At 34.6% G+C, this 21,973-nt stretch overlaps 1 protein-coding gene across 4 annotated transcripts in view; it reads left to right on the forward strand.

Moving 5' to 3' along the window:
- The window catches only part of PCDH9 (protocadherin 9), a 779,374-nt gene that overhangs the window by 260,704 nt on the left and 496,697 nt on the right, over positions 1 to 21,973 (forward strand). The window lies entirely within an intron of this gene.

Raw genomic sequence — 21,973 nt, forward strand, 5'->3', positions numbered from 1 at the left:
AGGTTAGTAATGTGAGAAATTATTTGCTGAGGTAAACCACCTTTGTTAGACAGCAAAATTCATCACTCCAGTCTTGTTTAGGCGTGTACAAAATACACTGTAAACTTTAAAAATTCTAGGGAATTAATGTTTTATACAAAATACTTTCAGGCTATCCTAATAGTAATGCTGGGGATCCAGGAGAACTGGTTTAGATCATGTTGACACAAACAGTTCCTCCAATATGATCCAAGGTTTAGGTTGCCAGATGTCAGCTACTCTATGGTGACATGTAGTTGAGTGTGCAGTGACCCCATGGAATGTATTTACCCTCCTCCCATTCACAAAGGAGTAAGACCAGACTTGCAGGTAGTTAATGTGAAGTAGGTAACAAGAAAATGTACCTTATAAGACAAATTATTTGCCTTCTAATAATGCAAGATTTCTAGTATACTTATGATTTTTCTTGTTTTTCTTTAGATAAATTTGCCTTTCATGTTGTGCTTGTATTTTAAAACACTTTGTAGTTTGTCTGGCACCCAAGTCAGTCATCTGGAGTTCCATTATATTAGTATTCATCTTGTTCCATATATTGGGTTCTCAGTAGTTTAAGGAAAACAATGTTGGGGTTTTTTCCCAGATGCTAACAAGTATGAATACTTGTTTCCCAGAACTCCTAAATTCAAATTGCAAGTGAAGCTTGTTCAGGATGGTGGTCACAGAACAGGATGCCAACCGTGTCTACTTATCAAATGTTTTTCCCTTTAGATAATACAGTACCAGTACTTACACTAGTCAGTTTTTGAATGCTCAGCCATTAGTATTGAAAGGGGTGAAGGTTATTCTGTGACACATGGACTTCCTGAAAAAGAGCCAAATTTTTGCAAATTAAGAATTGGTGAGATAGGGTGTGGGAGTATCATTCTGACATTCTGAAGATCTGAGTTTATGATATGAGCATGACAAATGTTCTGACCCTGTCCAACTGCCTAAGACCCAAATTTTAAAACATGTTTGAATAATATGTTGAATAAATGTTGGAATCTGCCTTCATTCTTCTTCCTCTCAGAGAGGAAGATGTCTAACAGTAGAATGTGTACAATGGACTTTGACAAATTTAGGGAACAGATACATAGGCTCCTTGAGGAAAGATCATCTTGAGGTATATTGAGAACTGGAGACACAGACTCTGGTGGAAATACAGCTGCGAACTGTTTTGAGATGTGCAAAGGGACAGGAAACACCGTATAATACTGTTTTGACTGCATCAGAAGCTCTTTGATAACCTGAACCAGAAATAATAATATAAAAATGGAGGAAAGTTATACATAACTAGACATAAGAATTGGAAAAAACACTGGAAATAAAGATAAAATGTATTAGTGCAAAATTAAAACTATATTTTATTTAGAAAAGTTTTTTGGTAAATTTTACATTCAGAAAGGAGAAATTAAATACACCAAGCTGAAAATATCTGGCTAATCAGGTCATAGTCAGTCAGAAATGAAACATGAATTAACAATGTGATCCTGTAGAATATATGAACAGGATTCCTATGTACAAGATGTGGAAAATAACTATTCAGGTCAGTGCTTCTGAGCCATATCTGATATGTTGTTTAGTTTTGGTCATCATGGTTTAAGGAAGAGCTGAGCAGATAAAGAAAGTTCAAAAGAGAAGAGTAAGAATGATGAGGGGTTTTGAAGACATAACCTGTAAAGAAATGTTGGATAGAATTGTTTATTTAATCTAGACAAGACTCCAGAGAAAATATGAGGTCTCTGTTATGCAAAAATTTGTTGCAAAACAGGACAATGATCATATGGCTTTTTCTTGGCTACTGAAATGAAAGAAGAATAAATTTGGGTTAATCTATGAAATTAAAGGTTAGAGTAAAAGACATAAAAATTATCAGGCAATAACCCAGTGGAATAAATTAGCAATAGGTATTTTTTTCCTGGAGTTTTCCTGAAGTTTGACAAATGTCTGACAAATGAGTTAAGTATAAATGGCTTTTCTTTCATTTTATTTAGTGGAAGTAGATGTTCTGTGAGATCCATTTCCCATTACAAATAATAGTATGGATCAATAAAATTTATAATTTTTTGTATAAGTTTTCATTTTTATTTTTTTTTTGCATTTTTGTGTCTCAGTTCTTAGCCTTAAAATACAATAATATTTTTTCTGCATTTGGTAGTCATAGTGGGAGTATATGTACATGAAATATGAGATTGCTTGCATACTGAGACAATGGAAGCCATATTACGTTTACACTGTAGAGTGATAGACAGCTACTCTATGAAGTCATTGTGAAAATTACATTTTTTTGCCTTGAATTCTTGCTTTCTGTTTCTGGAGATTGGAAGATAAGTGGCTTCACAAAGTTGTAAAGGAAGTATCTAACCTCAGTTGTGCCTCTTGGGACCCTTTGGACAATTTTTGGAGAAGTGTTATTGCATATCTCAAATCAACTCTTTGGCAAGTACGGGAAAATTTCCCAGCTGCCAGTTTTGACAGCCACAATTCTGGCAGCTGTTAGTCTTGAAGAGGAAAGAGGAAAAGAAAGTAATAGCTTTGGTATTTTTGTAGATCTTGGGTGACATTTAATATTACCTGCTGAAAATAATAAAAAAAAAAAGGCATATGAATGAGAAGGAGAGAAAAGGGTTCCAACTCATGGAGCAGAAAATAGTAATTTAGTATTTTAAAGCAACTCCTTGACTATTTCATCTCTGCACAGTTCCACTTTCAGTTTGTTAAATTGAAAGTGGAAATAAGAAATTACAGGCTGAAGGAATGGAGTTAAAAATAATCCTCAAGTGGGCTGCAACTGCCAACTTCTTGGGGAAAAGTAGTTAGCTAATGTCAGTTTTCTATTGTAATTTTCACAAGAAAATGTCTGGTACTGTTAAGTATTTCTCAAAAGGGAAGTTACTTTAATATAAAGGTAAAAATGTATAATAATGATTATATAGAATAAATATTTTTTTGTTGTTTGAAGGATTTAGACACAAAACTTTATGAAAGAGAGACACTGGTTTGTATACTTTATTTTTACTTGCAATATTTGATTGTACTTCTAAACAATAAATGAGACTTTTAAACTTTTCAATTAACTGAAGTGTAATTTAAAAGAGAGATCACGATGTGGCTTGGCACTATTTTTAGTGGGATGTGTATTTTCATTCTCTAGGAGACTACAGTCTTTGAATGCAAAACTGATATTATAAGAAATTTTGCTTGAGTAGTAACCACATAATTTGACCTGGAGGTCAAATTAGATTTTCTCTTGTATTGAAGTATCATGGATAGTATTAATCTGTATTTGTCTTTTGTTTTCTTCTGTATGTTATCATGATGCATTACCATTATAATAACAAATAGCCTGTCAACACATTTACTGGACCGCAACCCTCTTGGGATAATCACTGAATTTGCATCAAGACTGCAATGATTAGTGTTTCTGATTATGATAATCAAATAACTAATTAGCTATCATGTTTCAGAAAAGACATAAAATTAAAAATATTTTCAGAATGTGTGAAGACTTAAGTTTTTTATCTATTTCTGCTTGGGTTTTTTTTGGTTTTGTCATTGTTCTGTAGAGTTTTGTTTTGTTTTGTTTTCTGGAAAGCTTAGAGCATGTAGGAAGAATTGGAAGTTGCTAATTTTTATTGAAAAGGAGCCGAGCTGTTTCTCACTCTGTCCTGCTATGGAAAGACCTGTATGCATGTTCCTTCCCAGTATTTTTGAGCAAAGCTGATTAAAAAATATGATGAAATAACTACTGGACTACATAACACAACACATTTTGTTTCTGGGGTTTGTATGTTTCTTTTCCCTTTATGTTTTGCGGCCTTTTTTTTTTTTATTGGTGAATTTTCAGAAATGTTAAAGTCTGATTAGACATCAGTGTAGAGGCAGAAAGAGATCTCATCTTCACAGATTGCCTCACAGCAGTGCTGCATTGTGGTGCTGAGATGGTGGTGTTCTCACCTTTATGTGTGCTTTCTCTTTTTGTATTTGTACATGGTGAAAGCTTGTGGTGGTGTTTCGTTCAGGTTTCCTGCCTTCAGGAGTGAGTGTCTGACTAGAATTTCTGCAGTTTGTCTTTTCTGCTTTGTTTTGCTTAGTGGTATAACAGAGAAAGAAGGCAAGACAAAGAATGCTGGAGTTTGTTAAAGGATTCATTACATGCAGTTTGAGTTCCTTGCTCATTCTCAGAACTATTGTTGGATCCAGATACTTGTAATTGCATTATTTTCCACACTGTCCTTCATCTGGTCTCATTTTAATGTCACAGAGAGAGGTGGCGACATTATGCTAATTTGTAATGGATTCCAGTGTTACATTGCCCCATTTTTTTGACCTCAGCAAAGAGCACTTGCTGAGAAGAACAGAGGATGATTACCACCCCTCTGAGCATGAACTAGCTGCTATGGCTACATGACCTTGGATTTAAAAAATAGACTCTAAAATTGCTGGGCAGAGGTTGTACAGGTTTTGTGCCTAAAACAAAAAAAAAAAGATTTCGAAGAGATTTTTTTTCCTCTCTGTGGCTGAATTTATAGATTCTTCCTTATACGGTGTATGTCTCATTCAAAAATTCCCTCATCTAAGTTTGTGAGCTCAGTTTTCAGTGGATATGAAAGGAAATGTGGCTCACATATATTTAGGATATACTGTTTAAGAGATACCAAGCTTTTATAGGGGAATTAGATGAAAGGCTAAGTATTGCAGTTTATTATGAGTTTGTGGCTGGAGTTAGACTGTACCTGTATCAAGATAAGAATCTTGCCTGAAAGATTGCTGTGGTTTGATCCTCCTGCAGCCTAAATGCAGGAATTATTGAGCTCCCAACAACAAAAAGACTCTCAAAGCAGCCCTTGAAACTATATCAATTCTATACTGCTAGAATATAAAAAAAATGGTGGCAGGATCAAAGGCATTGTTCAGCCATTACTGCTCCTTTTAAAAGAGAACTGAACAGGGTCATCTGAGAGGACCCTATGAATGGTGGAATTGAAGGAAGATTTCAATCTCCCTTTGAAAATACACTGGCATTAATATGATTTTGAAGAGCATGAATAAGAAAGTGTACAGTCAAAGCACTGCTGGAGGAACAGGTTTTTGGCCTTTTTTATATCAGCTACAATTACACTGGAGCTCCAAATAAGAGGTGAGTCAAGCCTGAGGACATGATTCTGCATTCATTCCTCACCCAAAACTCCCCCTCATGCTCAGTAGGGGCATGAGGGGGAGTTTTGTGTTATGCGACACTGCTTCACTACTTGATTTTGGTTCAGAGTGAAAGATACATCCATTGTACAACTTCCTTATTTCTCCTGAATCAAATAAATCAAAACCAAAGAGAAAAATCCAGCAAGCAGATCATAATTCCTTTTGGGAAAAATACTCTGGCTTTCTCCAGATGTGTCTGGTACTTTGATTTTAAAAGATTAGGTACTTCACACTTGGTGAAAATCAGAAGCTATTGAGCTCTGTCCAAGGGATAACTGACATTTTAATTTGATATTTTAATTTAATACCTTTGATTTTGTGTCTTGACACTTGTTATTTTATTTTCTGTTGATGATTATCAGATTGTTAATGGTGGTGAACTGAAATCTCGAAGACTATCAATAACCTGATGGATTTGATTTTTTTCTGTCAGCAGAATAGGAAAAGTAGAATTGTGCTGTGAACAGATGCAGAATGAATGTCACTTGTAAGTTACTGTAGCATTTTTCTTTCCATCTTAAAGACAGATTTTATTTGTCCTTGAGGAAATAGACCTTAGCTTTGGTACCCCTTTGGGCTTCATAGATTTTAAAATTTCAGAGCAGGTTAGACTGTTTTGTGGATTGACATGAGGGAAAGAACAGTTATCTTAGCAAAAAGACCCAAGCTTTTCTGTCACACTGAATGTCTTCCTGTCTTCATATTTAGTATCCTTTTCCCCCCTTGTAATGCAAGCTTGCTTGCAATTGTTTGTTCTGCTAAGTTCGCAGAGAAGAAAGCTTAAGACAGTATAGAAAGATGATTTTAATGTTCATTACATTGTAATGTTATAACCCAGGTTCATGAATCACCTTATTTCAAAATGTCATCTTTATCCTGATCTTATCACACTCCATGTCCTAAGATCCAAATAAAGAATATGTTCTCTATCTAAAATCTAAAATGAACACTTTTGTGGGTGTGCATATGTATTTGTGTAGGTAATGAATGGAGGAGTGGTTTTGTGTGCTCAGAACATCTCTAATTTTAAGACCCGAATACATTATTAAAATCTACTAAAGAAAATCATACTTCTGTTAGCTTTCTTTTCCCATAAATTTCTAAACTTATTTAAAGAAAAACTGTAGTTTAAATTGTTTGCTTACATGTGCAATCATATATATAACAGCTGCTGAAATGCATCTGCTTTTGAGTGGATAGTGGTGGGTGCTTAGAAAGGTATCTTCCATTTAAATTGTATTACAATTTTTATAATGAGAGGTAAATTTGAACTCTCAGCTAAAATACAGCTAGTTTCCATATTTAGACAGGCAATCACTTATCTTAATCAGATACCAGTATTACAGTGTTGTACTTCACCTGTTTCAGAAGTAAATTTCTGTTGAAATATACTGCACAGGAGGTTGTTTTTTTTTTTTTTAGCATTGCAGTAAAGTCATATTTCATATTAAATATGTAAAAGGAGTTAATTCTGAAGTGTAAAGATAAGTTCATAAAATTGTACAATGTGAATGGTATGTTCACTATACTTATAATGCTTCAGTTCTTTAGTAGAGTCAGTCTACGTAGCAGCAAATGGAATGAATTCTTTTAGCTATTAATGAAAATATCTGACGTATTATTCCTAAGGCAGTCTTTGGACCAAAATGGCATTTATATTCATCTGATTCTAAAGTTACAAATGCCTACATTTCTTGTCTCAGCTTATTTAAAGCATAATGTTGAGGAAATCACAGTGGCCTGTAATGAAGATCTGTAGAGCCAGTCCAGCATGTTATCTTATTGTAATTTGAAACCTTTCATTGCATTTTCCTTCTACGAAATAATTTTTTTTGCAAGACTATAACTGTATGTGAGCAAGTAGCAAGGCAGATCCCATTACTGTTCAAAGTATATTTTGATGAGAATTTTTCTTAAATGCATATCCATAGCAACTTGGTTAGACCAGGGCTGTAATATTCAAATATAGTAGTTACAAACCATTTATACCAGAGAAACAGGCACAGGACATCTGAAAAGTGTGATCCATACCAGTGTTTCTGCATTCCTTCTGTTCTCAGAATAATGATTTGAAATTGCGTCTAGTTTGGATATAGTAAGATGGAGAGATGGACAGTAATTGAATGGGAACAATCTTTGCAGATGGACTTTGAAATGCAGGATTGGCTTTCCTAAGTGCAAAATTTTGCTTACTATTCTCCAATCACTTGTTTTTCTGCACTTTTTTCCTTGGTACACTTAATGCTTTGTTGGATTTTAGCTGAAATAGTATCACTTGTATATTACAGATCATTTACTAGGAACCTGCTGGGTTACTTTCAGAAAGGGTGCTGTTCTTAAGTTCTTAGTTAAATCACCAACAATTCAATTGTAATTGTACATTTAATGTATTATTTGTAAACTTTTGTCAGACGATTTTCAATGGATAACTGAAATAGTGGTTTATTTTGTATTTCTGCAGTGTGATGGCTGTTACATGTGCAATAAACACAGCTGAACTTGAGTCAGTTCTAATTAAAGCATTACCTGGTAAAATTAGTTGATTTTTTTTTCTCTTTTCTTACTCACTTGAAAAAAAATTAAAAATAGCTCTGGTTTAAGAGTAATTTTCTCTAATATTTTTAGGTATGTTTAGTTATGAACATATGCTGCGAAGCTAAATGTTCTAAAAGTATTCTGATTAGAATACAAAATGCAGTGGAAAAGCCATTATCAGTATTTGACATCTTTATGTCTCAATTCAGTTTTACTATCACCATTTCAGAGTTAAAGGAATAGAATTATTCTTATTATGACAAATATCCCTCACTCAGTCCTCCTCTAGTGCTGGTTGTTGCTTTCCACTCTGAACACTGTCCCTCTTCCCAGAGGCCTGAAGGCCCTTGTTGGTGAAGACTTGGGCAAAGAAAGCAATGAGTGCCTCAGCTTTGCTTGTGGCTGCTGTCAGTAAAAAACCTGCACTATTTAGTAACAGTCCCACATTTTCCTTGTTCACCCTTTTACTATTAGCATGGTAGGAGCAATTCTTCTTGTTGCCCTTGATGTCCATTGCAAGTGTCAGTTTTAGGTGGACTTTTGGTCTCCTAACACCAGCACTTTGTGCTCTAGAAGTGTTTCTAAATTGCTCCTTTTGTAATTCCCTCCTGCTTTCACCTCTTGTAAATTGCTTTCTTTTACATTGGAGCAATACAGTCTTGTACAACTGTATAAAGTTATGCAATACTTAATTATACAAGTTTATGATAATAAATGTATTTATTTGGGGTGGGATTCTGCTGGTAAAATTGCGTTAGGCCAAAAGGTAAAGGCAAATTTTGACTGACATTTGGTTGCTTCGCTTCACTTCACTTTGGTGATAAATTCTTTCAAATAATTTTCCAAACAGATATACTACTTATTTTTAAATGTCCTTTAGTGATACACTATTTAAAAATACCAGTCATTTTGCATAATGGAATAAGTAAGTTTTTATGACAACAGGTACAGTTGCAAGTTTGACAGGTTTAATTGTAAGGAAAATGTATGCTATTCTTCTGTGATTCATCCTATTTCTGTCAGTGTATCTTCTTTCTGAGACTATCTTTCCAGCTTTAAGAAAACCTTGAATGCTCGTTTTAGCACAGTGTTAAGCATCTTTCCAGAGTGTGAAATAACAAACTTGCTACTACAAAAAAAAAAAGGGAACTCACTGCCAACAAACACTGTGAGTTTGTTCCTGTACACCTAGCAATTCTTGAAACATTCAGTAGACCACCTGACAGCTTCCTTAAATCATCGTGTTTTACATAATTGCAGGAATTTTTTTTTGCCTTCTACCCAATAATAATCTCATAGCCTTAAGGATTTATAGACGTGTTTGTGCATACTTAATGCTTCTCTGATCTACAAGGCATTGATAACAATTCTTAATAAGACAACATTCTACAGACCATACGTGCAGATATGTAACACTTCTAGTATATGATACTAAAAATAAATTACAGCTTTGAAAATATTCTGCCTCTTGGGCTATTATTATGCTGTGATATTTGCAACGATGTAAGTCAGAGCATGTTTACTTATATTTGTTTATTTAGTGTTATGGTCCAATAGCCTTTCGTGGTATACTTCAGTCTTTGTCTTAGTAATTGTGTGCTTACTGAGATTGGTTGGGATGTATTCCAAGAGTATTTAACATGAACCAAACTTGGCTGAGTGCGCATCAGGCGTAGTGGATGAGAGTCCATATCTTTTTACAGATAAACACATAACCTGGGAACTTTGTAAGAATTGTTACTGACAAAAGTTATTACATAACCAAAATGGAAATCACAGTCTTCCATCTTAAGGTTTCAGTCCTGCAAAAATTTAAAGGTCAGTTATGTGATTTGCAGGAGAAAGTTGACTATTAATGTTAGTAAGATCCTTTTCAGGTGTAAAACTATATAAACATATACATATGGGGTGGTGTGTGTGCATGTATATATTTATATATAAACATACATAAATGGTTATTTGATTCACTTCCTCCTCCCACAAAAGAAAGCTCTATTTTGATGTCAATTTAATTTTGAAGAGATTTCCCACTTTGTTTTAGAAGGGAACTTGAGGTATATTCCTTACCTATTCACTCCACCCAATGTTCTTTAAACTCTGTTTCTTCACCAAAGGAAGAAATACATTTCCTGCAGGGCTCTTAAATTTAGACCATGGAGTTCTTAATGAGTGAGTAGAAATCAGTGGTGCTTGAAGCAAATAAATAAATAAAACATGGTTTAGTGAGGAATAACTTGTGTAGCTGAGACAGTGCTAACTCAGTTCTAATACCTGTTGGTAGTTTAATGAGTCCTGCAGCATAAATATAAGACTTCTGCCTCCTTAATTATACCAAACACATTTTACAATGGTTCTACTGGTCTTTTGTGAACAATGTTGATCTTGTAAGAAGGATAGGTGGAGCAACTAAATAACAACATACACTGCTATTGCTTTCCAGCAGGCTAGTGGCACTGAAGTTCTTCTTAAACAAAAATGTTCAATTATTAGTGTAATTGATGTAGAATGTGTTTTCAATATTCTAAAAAGTAAGTGAATATCATTCTCAATTTCATAACTTGGGCTGTTATCAGCTTCTGTCATTCACAGGAAATTACATCCTAAAATCTCAAAAGATAACATGTAGCTGCTGTAAAAGTTAGTGAGATGAGGTAATGCTATAGGTATATAGATGAGGTAGGCAGTACAGATTGTCCCTGATTGAATACAGATTGAATATAGCACTTGGAAAAACTTTTGCCAATCATTGAAAATAGTCATTACATAATTAAAATTAAAGAAATGCCTTCCTGGCTTGAAAGACTTTTTTTTTATAAGGAAACTAATTAGTGATCTTAAAATAACAATGAATTTCAAAGTTGAGTAAACGCTTGCAGAAAAGTGGTAGCAAGGATCATTAAGTGCAATCAAATTCAAGCTATTCTACTTTTCTTTCAATCACTATCAACATCTTTTTCTCCCAGAAATGCTCAGTTCCGGTGCTGACAAGGAAATCTCTGAATTTGGTTAGAGAAACAGTTCTTTGTATTAAGCTATTTTGAATTACTTATTAGATATAATAGTTAATCCTGAGATACAAACCATAGAGCTCTATAATTTTTTTTTCTGGTTTTGCATACTATATTTTCTTATTTAAGGAGAGTTTGGAAACACAAGCTGACTGCATAAACTGTCAAATATCTCATTCCAAGAGACAGACAAAATCCTTCTGACATTACTCACAAGGGGTAGTTTTGCATAATTCAATGAAACTGGAAAGAGTATTTGATAATAAGAATAAAGGTCAGAAGCATGGGAGAGAAAAATATCTCCCTTTTGCAAACAAAAAGCAGAAGTACATTATGTGCCAAATATCATGCGTCATTGGATAGGGGAATGAATTGTGTGGGATCTGACAAGTTTCCAGCACTGTCTAATGGTATTTTAAAACCTCATGTTTTATTGTGACTTTTCAGAAATACTGTTTGTTACAATTTAAGCAGATCCTTCAGAGAAATTACATGGTCTTCAGGAAAATGAGCAGTTGTAACAGGCAAGAATACTTGCTTGTACTATTGAGGCCTCTGAATTCATTCTGTCTCTCACAAGATAGAAAAGCAGCAGCATTTCAAAAGAAAACATTTAGTTTTATAATAATGCTGTAAAAGCACACTTGACTGGTGACAAAGTAGAACCTAAGGGTCCTATTCAGTGACCTTTAATGCAAAGCAAACCCTACTGAAGCTGGTAAATAATTTTTGAGTGTATTTATCATTATGGAGTATTCTTACATTATTGTAGCTATTGTTAAAAATTCTCTATCACAAGAAAAAAATGCTGCAAAACCCATGAAGACTGACAAAAAGTAGGTAGACTGGTGATCAAGATACCATTTTAGGAGAAATTTGATCTGTGTCTGGCACGGGCTTATTCATTCTAAATGAGAAGGGATTTTTATGGTGTCCTTTCTTTCGGTCTCCAAAGTCTTTGCTGCAGTTGTTAACTGAGAATAGGAATTGTTTATAAGTTTGCCATAAACTAGTGGGGAGGATATAAGTCCTAACTGTGTTCTCTTCAATGCTGAGTCACACTTCTGTTGATGCATGTTGAGTTCTTGTCTGCCAATAATTTGGACTACTGTAGGGTCAAAACTGTCATCTTGGCCTTGTGTCCTGCCTGTTGTGACAGGCCATGACCCAACTATATATTATCTCTCATATTTTTGAGATTCATATTATTTGTGGGTTTAAAGATTGCTGCCATCTGAATAGAAGTCAGTAACTGATGTAAATAGGTCATCAAATGCTGATAGGTTTTGGATGGAGAACAAAGCCTTGCCTTTTCAGCAAGATAGAAATAGGAAGGAACAGAATATGTGAGATGTTTGGGTTTATGTATTCACTCATTTTCTTGGGAATCAGGCAGTAACATTTTGTACTAGTGCAAGAATTGCAACATATAGCACTGTATATGGTAAATAACAATAATCTAGTTGGACTGTTTTAAAGGTACATGATTTCCTAGATATTTGGCAGTGAAGAATTTGTGCATAGTCAGTATATAGTAATGCAGGAAGGACTAGGCAGAACTCTAACAGAGATCCATAATCTAAAGCTGAGCTTTTATGAACAATTCAGCTTTCTTGTGTAAAATTGTAAGGCTTTCTGACTTACAGATATGCTCAGTGATTTCTGTGGCTTGCTTTATCTGGAGCACTTGATGTTATTTTTTTCTGCAGTGAAGCTCGTTATTGATAATCACCTTGAGCTGTGAGTAGCTGACTAGTTTTTCCCAATCATTTGGCAATCAAATGTGGTACAACTCAGCCTAGCTAAGTTGACAATATTTTTCTCACAACTGTGCATGAAATCCCAATGTGATAATTTCTCATTCACAGAAAACTAGAAAAAGATATTATGAGATATTTTTCTAGGGAGTCTTCATGTTTGTGTCACTGACTTTCACCTTGATCACTTGGAGTGTTCTCTTTTATGTTGCTGTTTCCTCATTAAGTTTCCTGCCATTTTCAACCATCAGTTTTTTGCAGATTTTTTATTTTTTGTGTTTGTGTGTGTGCTTGAGATTTTTTTTTTTAATGATGTTTCTGTACACTATTACTTTATTCATACTGGTTATATAAAACTAAACAAGGGAAAAATATTTTACATTACTGCCATGGGGTAAAATCGTCCTGAAAACATGCTGCAGAAATACTGCTTTTCAGGCAAACAGTTCTAGGTACTGATTAAACTAGATTTAGATTTATTAGATTCCATAGTTGGAAATTTCTTGCAGAGGTAGGTTAGTGCTTTTTTATTTTATTTCCACTTTATTCAGGTTTTAGGTTTTTTTGTTTGTTTTGTTTTTCTATTTAGCTCAGTAATCTGATTTCCCGAACACTCTGACAAATGACCACTGAACATGTCCAGGCCAGCTCCACATTACATGATCAACAAACACATTGGGCTCACAGTACTTGTCATTGAAGGAATGGGATAGTCTTCATTTACACAATAATTTTAAATGTTTATTTAGACTGTACAGTTTATTGGCACATGCAGTATAGGTCTTTCATAAGACCTCCCAACATTAGCAGATTTGCCAGTAGTAACAAAATCAGTTATCTCATAAAATATTACTGTTACCCTTTCTTGGTGTTCTTATGTCATTTCATTAAAGACTTATCCTTGAATTCCAAGTGCTTCCCAAATCTCAGTCAAAGTTTACTTATTTAACACAAGATAGGACAAAGGGGAATGGCTTTAAACTGAAAAAGTGTAGTTTTAGATTAGATATTAGGAAAAAAAAATCTTCACTATGAGGGTAGTAAGACATTGGAACAGGTTGACCAAAGAAGTTGTGGCTTCCCCATTCCTGGAAGTGTTCAAGGCCAGATTGGGTGGGATTTTTGAGCAACCTGGTCTAGTGGAAGGTGTCCCTGCCCATGGCAGGGGAGTGGAACTAGATTATATTTAAGGTCCCTTCCAAATCAAAGCATTCTATGATTCTATGAAGATGGAGGTATCTCTATTTAGCTTTTTTTCTTATTGGAGAAACTACTAATGTAATGTGTTACTTAATCCATAAAGGTGTCAGAGCAAGGTCATTCTTACCTATAATTTCCACAACTTCAAATGTGTTGTGACAAACCTCTAAGTTTCAAATTTAGTGTGGCAATAGTGTCAGTGTAAACCACCATAATCCAACTGTAAAGAGAGTCTGTGTCAGCAGGCTTGGAATTTCAGAATATACAGATTAATTTAACTTTTCAATTTTTTTCACTTCCTTTAATTTAATCAAGTAGTTCAGTCTTAGTTTATCATTTGGCATTTTCAGGTTTTTTTATGCTTATAAACATGTCTTACCACAAAAAGTTTTTCTTTTATGCAGCTCTTTTGGTCCACAAAAGACATTCAAACATGAAAGGCTGGAAACCTGGAGATAAAAATATCCAGCACAAACCTGAAAGTAATATGAGTTCTGACTCCCCTGGACTAATTTGAGCTTCCGGAGTTCATCTACGCATACATGTCCAAAAGTAGTTTATATCTCTGTAACTAGGATTTTTTAGAAATGCTTAACTGGGCATTACACAGATCATACAGATCACCATGGTGATCTCAGCAATGGCAGCAAAGGAATGGGATGAAAAATACATTATAGATTAATTTGGGGATTGGGTTTGTCTGTTACCATTGCAGTTACAGGAGTATGAGGGACACAGTTTGAGTATAGATTAGCCTTCCCCACTCCGTCTCATGTTGGAGGAAGAATAAATAAACAGCCCATACACCAAGGGTGGTATCTCAGGTTGATCTTATACCTCAGTCCAACAATATGGTTGCAGCATATACATGCATGCCTGATCAAGTAGCTATCAGTTTAGCTATGGCAATGTTTGGTTCATTTTGAGCTGAAATATTCTCACCCCTCATCCTTTGGCAGCTTGGGTAGACCAGTCTTGCAGCTCGACTGATAGAAAACACAAAAGGACTTCTTTTTGTGTGTATTTTCTGTTTGATTAGTATAAGTGTGTTAAATGCTCACTAGTTTAGAATTTCCAGAAAAATTAAGATCTGTTTCTGTTTACTCAAAACCTGAAGTACACTCTATGAAATACAGATTATAAGCCACACATGCACATGCACATACTTTCTCTGAAAATTTGAAAAAAATTCCTCTGCCTCTCAGAAGTTAGTCTTTTCTTGTATTTTCTCACCTTTGTACAACATTACGTTAGTGCAGTTGTCTTATCCCCCTTTACTACATTATTAAATATTCTTCTCAGCAAACCCTATTTGGCAACAGGTTCTACTGCATGCTAAAATAAAAACCAGTATGGAACAGCATATGAACACAGTATAATATCTTAAAGTGTGAGTTAGAAACCTTCAAACTGAGTTTGTTGCCTTGCCATTTATGGAAATATACATAGAGATCCTATTTTAATTGATGACACTGTTTGCTTCTCTTACACGCTTACATAGTGAATAAAGTATAAAAAAATGGATTTCTAAGGAGATCTGTCCTGTAATAAAATATAAGGTTTTGCAATAATGACCAGTAAAAATATGTTTCCTTTTCATTTTCTTTCCAACTCAAAGTTATACAAGTCTTCTATTTAATATACTGTTAATATTTAATAAAACTGTTACAGGATATTTGCCTTTTGCTGATATGGCATCTAGGCAATAGTAATTACAGATTAAATATTTCATCTTTTGAATATTGAGTTCTTATTACTTTGCAGTTGAGTATGTATCATTAAACACCATGCCTTAGAAAAAAAGTGTGAATGTTTATTGTTGTTCTTTTATTTTAAACTAATTACTTCCATGAAGGGTTTTCTTTTTCATTTTTTTAAAGAAAACATTGCATTGATCTTCTGTTTTGTACAAACTTTTAACAAAATGAATTTTGTAATAAAAAAAAATTTAATTTTTATTTATCTCAACCAGATAAACAAGGAGTCTGATGATCATGATTAATTACCACCAGTCTGAGTTAAGAATTCATTTTGAATTCCATTTCCTTGAATCACTATTCAGAAACACGACTTAGAGATTTTCTCGGGGAAAAAAAAATAATTAAAAAATCACCGTACCAGTTTTGCCAGTGAAATAGATGACACTGTCTAAATTTATATACATGGGATACTTCCAGTTTGGAGAACATTTGGCTGTATCTCATTTCTCTCAAAGGACAGGACCTCAGTAGCTGCACATACAGTTTGCTAGGAGACCAGCACACATTTTACAGCCTCAACACAGTGAATCTTTCTATGAACGACAATTTCTTCTGTGTTTGAAGGGGGCTAAATCAATTCCTTACGATTGGAAGAAATAGGAGACACAATTCAGAGGAACTGAAACTAGATCATTATAAGCTGAGTGGGAGCTCTATGTAAGTTTAAGCACTTATGTAAATGTTTGCCATAATGGGGCATAATCAGGAGAGTCAAACAAAGTGTGGAGATCATAAAATTAAAAATCCAACATCAAAAGGGTTCAGAATTCATCCTGTGAACTCCAGAAGTGCTTTAATTCTTTTTGTAATGTCAAGTGGTCTGTTCTTTATCTAAGAATGTACTTTTAATTAGGGATCACATCACTGTAGTAGCTGGGTGAATCACAAGTATTCAAAAATAGAAATCCTTGCAGATTTATAGAATAATGTTTATTTTCAGGAAGCTTAAAGGTATGTGAAAATTAATGTAGTTCTCTTTACATCTGCGAACAAATAGAATTTGAATGCAGTGTAAAACTGGTTGGAAAATGGGGAAAAAATACTATTCTACTCCCCTCACACCCTTTAAGTGGGATTCTTTTTTTTATTTAATGGCCATTTCTAAAGCTTCCTCTTCTTCTCTTCGCTTCACAGAATACATTATGTATCTATTCTCCTCACTCCTCTTTTTGTCAGAACAATCGTATTTTTGGTTTTCCAGTAATTGTTCCTTGGTTCAGCCTGTGTCCTCTGGCAGTTGCCACAATCTTTGTATTTTCAGAAGATTCAAAAACACAGTTGTAGTGCTTCTTCCATAACTGCTACCTCATTCTGTTGAATTTTAAAAAGGCACTTTAGAAATATGATGAGCAAATATTTTAGTTTTCCCCATCACAACACATTCTTTATCATTGAAGATATCAATGAAAGCATGAAAATTTATGTTAACTAAAATAACTTAATTAATCTTGGTATCCATCTCTTTTGATTGATCTATTAGCATACGTAAGAATGGCAAGGCAGAACTTTGGCCAATAGTTGATCTAGCCTATTAGGTGGCCTTCAATAAGAACAAAACAGACCCCTGGAAGACCTAGAAGGTCAGGACAAACATATTATGTATGTATCACCTATATTTGTTTGTGTAGAGATTTTTGTTTCTCTGGTTTTTTTTTAACCTTTTTAATCTGTGGTTTAAGTGCCTGACGGATCAGGGGCTCTATTTTAGTTTTGTATTCTGTGGATCTGGATGGACTTCCATTCTACATTTACATGTGGAAAAAGACTTCATTTTCTTGTTTTGTTTTTCTGTGCATTTAGACATACGAAATCTTACGTTACGTTTCACTAAATTCAGCTGACAGCTGAAGTAAAATAGTTGTTTCTCTGCTATTTCTGTATTTCTGAATTGTTAATTTTCATCTGGGAGGTAAAATACATGCACTTCATTTGTTTTCTGAGGTACTTTTATGAATAACAACTGAGCAGTATATCCTGAGAGTATGTAACATCATACCATTAGGGTTTTTTTGACAAAGCTTTTAAATCGGCTATTTGATAACTGTGTTGAAATAAAAGACAAAATATAGAACAATTTTATACTGTCCATGTTAGGCAAACATTTTGAACTCAAAGTGAGTAACGTTAGGTAAAATACTCCACTTTTCCCAAAGGCAGTGATCTTAATTAAAATCCCACTGGAAGTCACATTAGGCTGTGTTTCAATGGAAGTAGCTGTTCCTTGTCACTGTCTTTGATGCTTCAGGGAAAGCAGTTTTACCAAGTCATCCACTGTGCAGTGTATGAGTGTCTCTGATAAGACATTTTCCTTGTAGGGATAAAATCAAGAAAATCAATGTCAGATGGAAATCAAAGTTCTCAAGGTTTGAAGGATTGATGGAAAGAGATTTTAATGAGTGAGAATTTCAAGCTTTACCTTCATAAATTTGGCAGAAAGGGCAAGCATGAAATTCCTGGGTGCAGATGCCTGGGAGAGAGTTTTGAAAATAAGGAGGTTAAAAAAAAGTTTAAATGAAAATCATTTTGATGGAAAGATAGAAATATTTTTTCTGTATTTTGTGTGAAAATGTAAGTCAAATGTTGAGGAAATTAAGTATATGCTTGTATGTTCATGAAACTGGATGATAACCACATTCCAATTACCTCTCAGTAATAAGCATAAAACTTAATTACTTCTATTCAAGTAGCTATTTCTTCTAATTTAAAACAAACAAAAAAATCCCACCAACCAGAACAGGGTAACTGAAGACACAGCCAAGTTGACTGATTGAAGTCAGTTGGCTGATTAAAAGTAGAAGACTCAAACAAGTGAAAAATATTTCTGGGAGATAAGGGAATTTAACCTACTTTATTTTAATCCTTTGTCTTTTTTTTTTTTTTTCCTTTTTTTTTTAATTTCAGTATGGCATCACACAAAATATTCTGAAAGCCAATGTTAATTTTGTCAGTGAGCAATTATAGCCATGAGGAAATTAAACTCTTTAATTGGTAGTTCTGCTGAATCCATATTTTTTAATACAAAACATATTTTTTAATAGTTCTATTTTGATATTCTCCTGTTCAACCCAGTCCAATTTTTCTTTGCTAAAAATTGTGTACTTGTGCCATACACTGGATATTGGCATTTGAGGAGCTAATCTTAAACTGTGCTAGGCAAATAATTCAAGTGAAAATGAAGGTAGTTGCTCTTTCTTCAGGTAACTGTATCAAATGAAAAATGAGTAATAAAATCAAAGGAGAGAAGTAAATGGGAAGCTTATTTATCACAACAGTTGGGTTCCATAGCTGCCAATTCCAAACCTGAGATTTGCTGCTTTCAAATATTTACTCTGAAATAAAAAAGTGATTAAGAAACAAATGGGGGAAAAGAGTTTAACAAAATTGCTGCAATGAGAAAACCTATTTGGAGCAGGGTATATGCTCTACTGAAGTAGGACCTTGATCTTTTTGATATTCTGGATATTTATTTTTTTTCTGTAAATGTTGCATTGAAAACACATAGACTTAGCACAGTTTTCAGAAGTCTGTGATAAAGATGTCCCTTTCTCACATGAACTTGGGCAACAGCTATGCCTGTTTTGTTAATAAAAGGACTTCACAGATAGTGAGGGTTTGAAAAAAACTCTGCATGCCACAGGCGTATTCTTTTCCCAGGTGTGACTTGAAAGAAGAGGCATTTTGTACTCAGCTGCACGAAGCTAAAACTGGCAATGGAGAATCTTCATCCTTGGAGATTCCCAACACTTGACTAGACAAAGCCCTGAGCAACCTGGTCTTGCTCTGAATTTAGTCTCTGCTTTGACTGGTTAGAGTAGATGATTTCCCAAGTTCTAAATTATTTTACAGTTCTAAACTGTACTATATTTTAGTATTTGTCATAATGGCTGTGTTCAGATTGCATCTTCCCTATGTGACAGCACCAGGCCCGCACTAATGGCCATAGCTAAATATTATGCTTTACCTCTGGCAGTTCAAATGTCTAAAACCCATTGAAATTAAATAAGGCAGCTCCCCATGGACATCCCAGAACCTTATGCTTTACAGTGACATAATCAAAGATTTACTTTCTTTTCTTGTTCCCGTCTACATTTTTGTCTTCTTAAAAAAATGCTCCTGCAGCCCACAGCTTGTCATTTTGACTGGACTTCGGCTTCAGCTAATTAATTACATGTGCTTGTAGTCCTCAGTGTATACTCAGTAAACTTTGCCGGGGAAGTTAAAAAAAAAATTTGTATGCTCTTAGTTGTTATTTACTGGAAATACGATTTTGGGGGAAGGGAGATTAATAGTCTTGTAGGATAGTTTCCAAAAAATGTGATCACAAATATAATGCCAATTACAGGTGTATTAGCCTCTCTTTCTACAAATAAATTAGTCTATCCCACCTTTGCATTTTGTGTCTTGTTTTGCTAACACAATTGTGAACTGTTAGTAAAGGAGCTAACTAGAAGAGACAAAGCATATGCATAGAAAGGGTGTTAATAGGTATGAAACACTGGCAGAGCCTGACCCTCCACTTTCTACTACCCATACTCCACCATCTTTCCTTAGCCATGAAAAGAGGCTTTGCCAGCCCCCCTAAATGAGGAACCAAACATGACAGCTGAGCTGATGGTGTTGACATTGGCAGCAGACTTGATGGACAGCACCAAACCTTGCTGTGGCCTATCTCCTGCTAATTAGCTGTTCGAAAGAACTCTGTGTGCCACAGGCACAGTCTTACTGGAAAAGGACATCTTTGCTGCTCACCCTGACAGCTGTGATGCAGCTGTTCATGGAATGAATTGAGCATGGAGGGGGAGGGTAAGAGGTGGAGGAGGAGGATTTAGAACAAGTGACAGCTCCAGTATCTTGCACGGAAGCCATCTTGAGCTATAACAAACAACTGGAATGGAGAAGTGGGAAGACAGGAATCGAAATTTATAAAATGGGAACATAGGTTAGTCATGGAACAAGAGGAGGAGTGAGAGGAAGAGACCATGACTGCCCCATGAGAGTTCTGTAAGGCAACTGGAGCTGTATGCTCTTGTGATTAATGCAGGCTGGAGGATTTAACATACAAACGTTTGCGATTTCTATAGGTTGTGTGCATGTCTGTGGATAGTAATGGGGATTGGTGCCAAGAAGTCCCACAAGTGAACAAGATGGGGAGCAGCATAGGCCTGACTAATTTATTGAGGTGCTATAGATCTGATGGCTTTAGAGACAGACTGAGGGATAAAAATAAAAAGTGCTCTGAGTGATTACGAATGAGGAATAAGAAAGTCTGAAAAAGTGATCCTACTGCTTTTCAAAACAAATACCCTTCCTGGTGCAGAAACTCTAAGTGGAAAAATACCCTGTTGTAACTTTCTTATTCAAGCTTGTAATGTGTAGCCTATTGACACTTTTGAAGACATGTCTCGCTTAGTTGAATGTTAACTAGATAGTACAGAAGTAAAGGTGCAGATTTAAGGATGTAGAAAATTCATTTGAAACAGTGGCATTTTAACTAATGTATTTTTGTTAGTTCCCATGAAGTTTTATTTTCTAGTAGTCCATTTTTTAAAGGAGAGAGTGAGACCAGACTTGAATCTTTTGGGATGATAAACTATCAGTTTTAAATTTACTAATTGTTTTATAATGTAACTTGAGAGGGCCAACAGAGTGCATGTTTTGCAATTAATTTTTCAGATTGAAGTGAGTTTGCAACTTTTCAAAAAGTTGATCTCATTTGGAAGGTAAAACAATAGTTTAGATTAAATAAGTGAAATAAGGTTGAGAGCAACATTCCCTTCCCCAGAACTCAAACTAAACATGTTTTAATGCTGTGCTTAAAAAAAAAAAAAAAAAAAAAAAAAAAAAAAAAGGTTATTACAGCATCAATTGATTTTCCTCTATGTTTTCTAGAAGCAGAAAGATTAAGACAAATATTTTGCTTGCAATATATCTGTCCTATGCAAAGGAGTGTTAGCTTGCCTGGGAAAACTTGCTTGTAAAAAGCTTCTGGTATAATTTTACAATTGAGTGGATTAGATAGTGATAGCATTGAGATTTGGGATGTTCCTGCAAACTAATTCGTTGTAAGGTTTTCTCTTTTTACTGCTGATTACCTATGGGGTTTACTACAGGCAACTTCTCTTTTCTCTACTGACATATAGATAAAATAGCTAACAGTGTGCTGTAGTCAGTAGCCAAAAATTTCCCAAAGCAAATGTTTCTATTGTTACAGCAAAGAAACCACACATATGCTTATACACATCATCAATACTTTGTTTTTACATTTACTACCATGCTTGCTATTACCTCTTATCATGCACATCTTTAGTTGGCCCAAAAAAAGTAACTCATAGACTTAGTATATATATCAAAGATTATTTTCTGTATTTATACGTATGTATAAAACCAAACCAAAATGCTTAGAGAAGAGAGAAGGTGAACTTATACGTCAGGGACTTTGTCAATCAAAAAAATACTGATTCTTACTCTACTTTGTAGCAGGACTGCTCCTATA

This window comes from Strigops habroptila, chromosome 2 (assembly GCF_004027225.2).
Source record: "Strigops habroptila isolate Jane chromosome 2, bStrHab1.2.pri, whole genome shotgun sequence".
Taxonomy (NCBI): Eukaryota; Metazoa; Chordata; class Aves; order Psittaciformes; family Psittacidae; genus Strigops; species Strigops habroptila.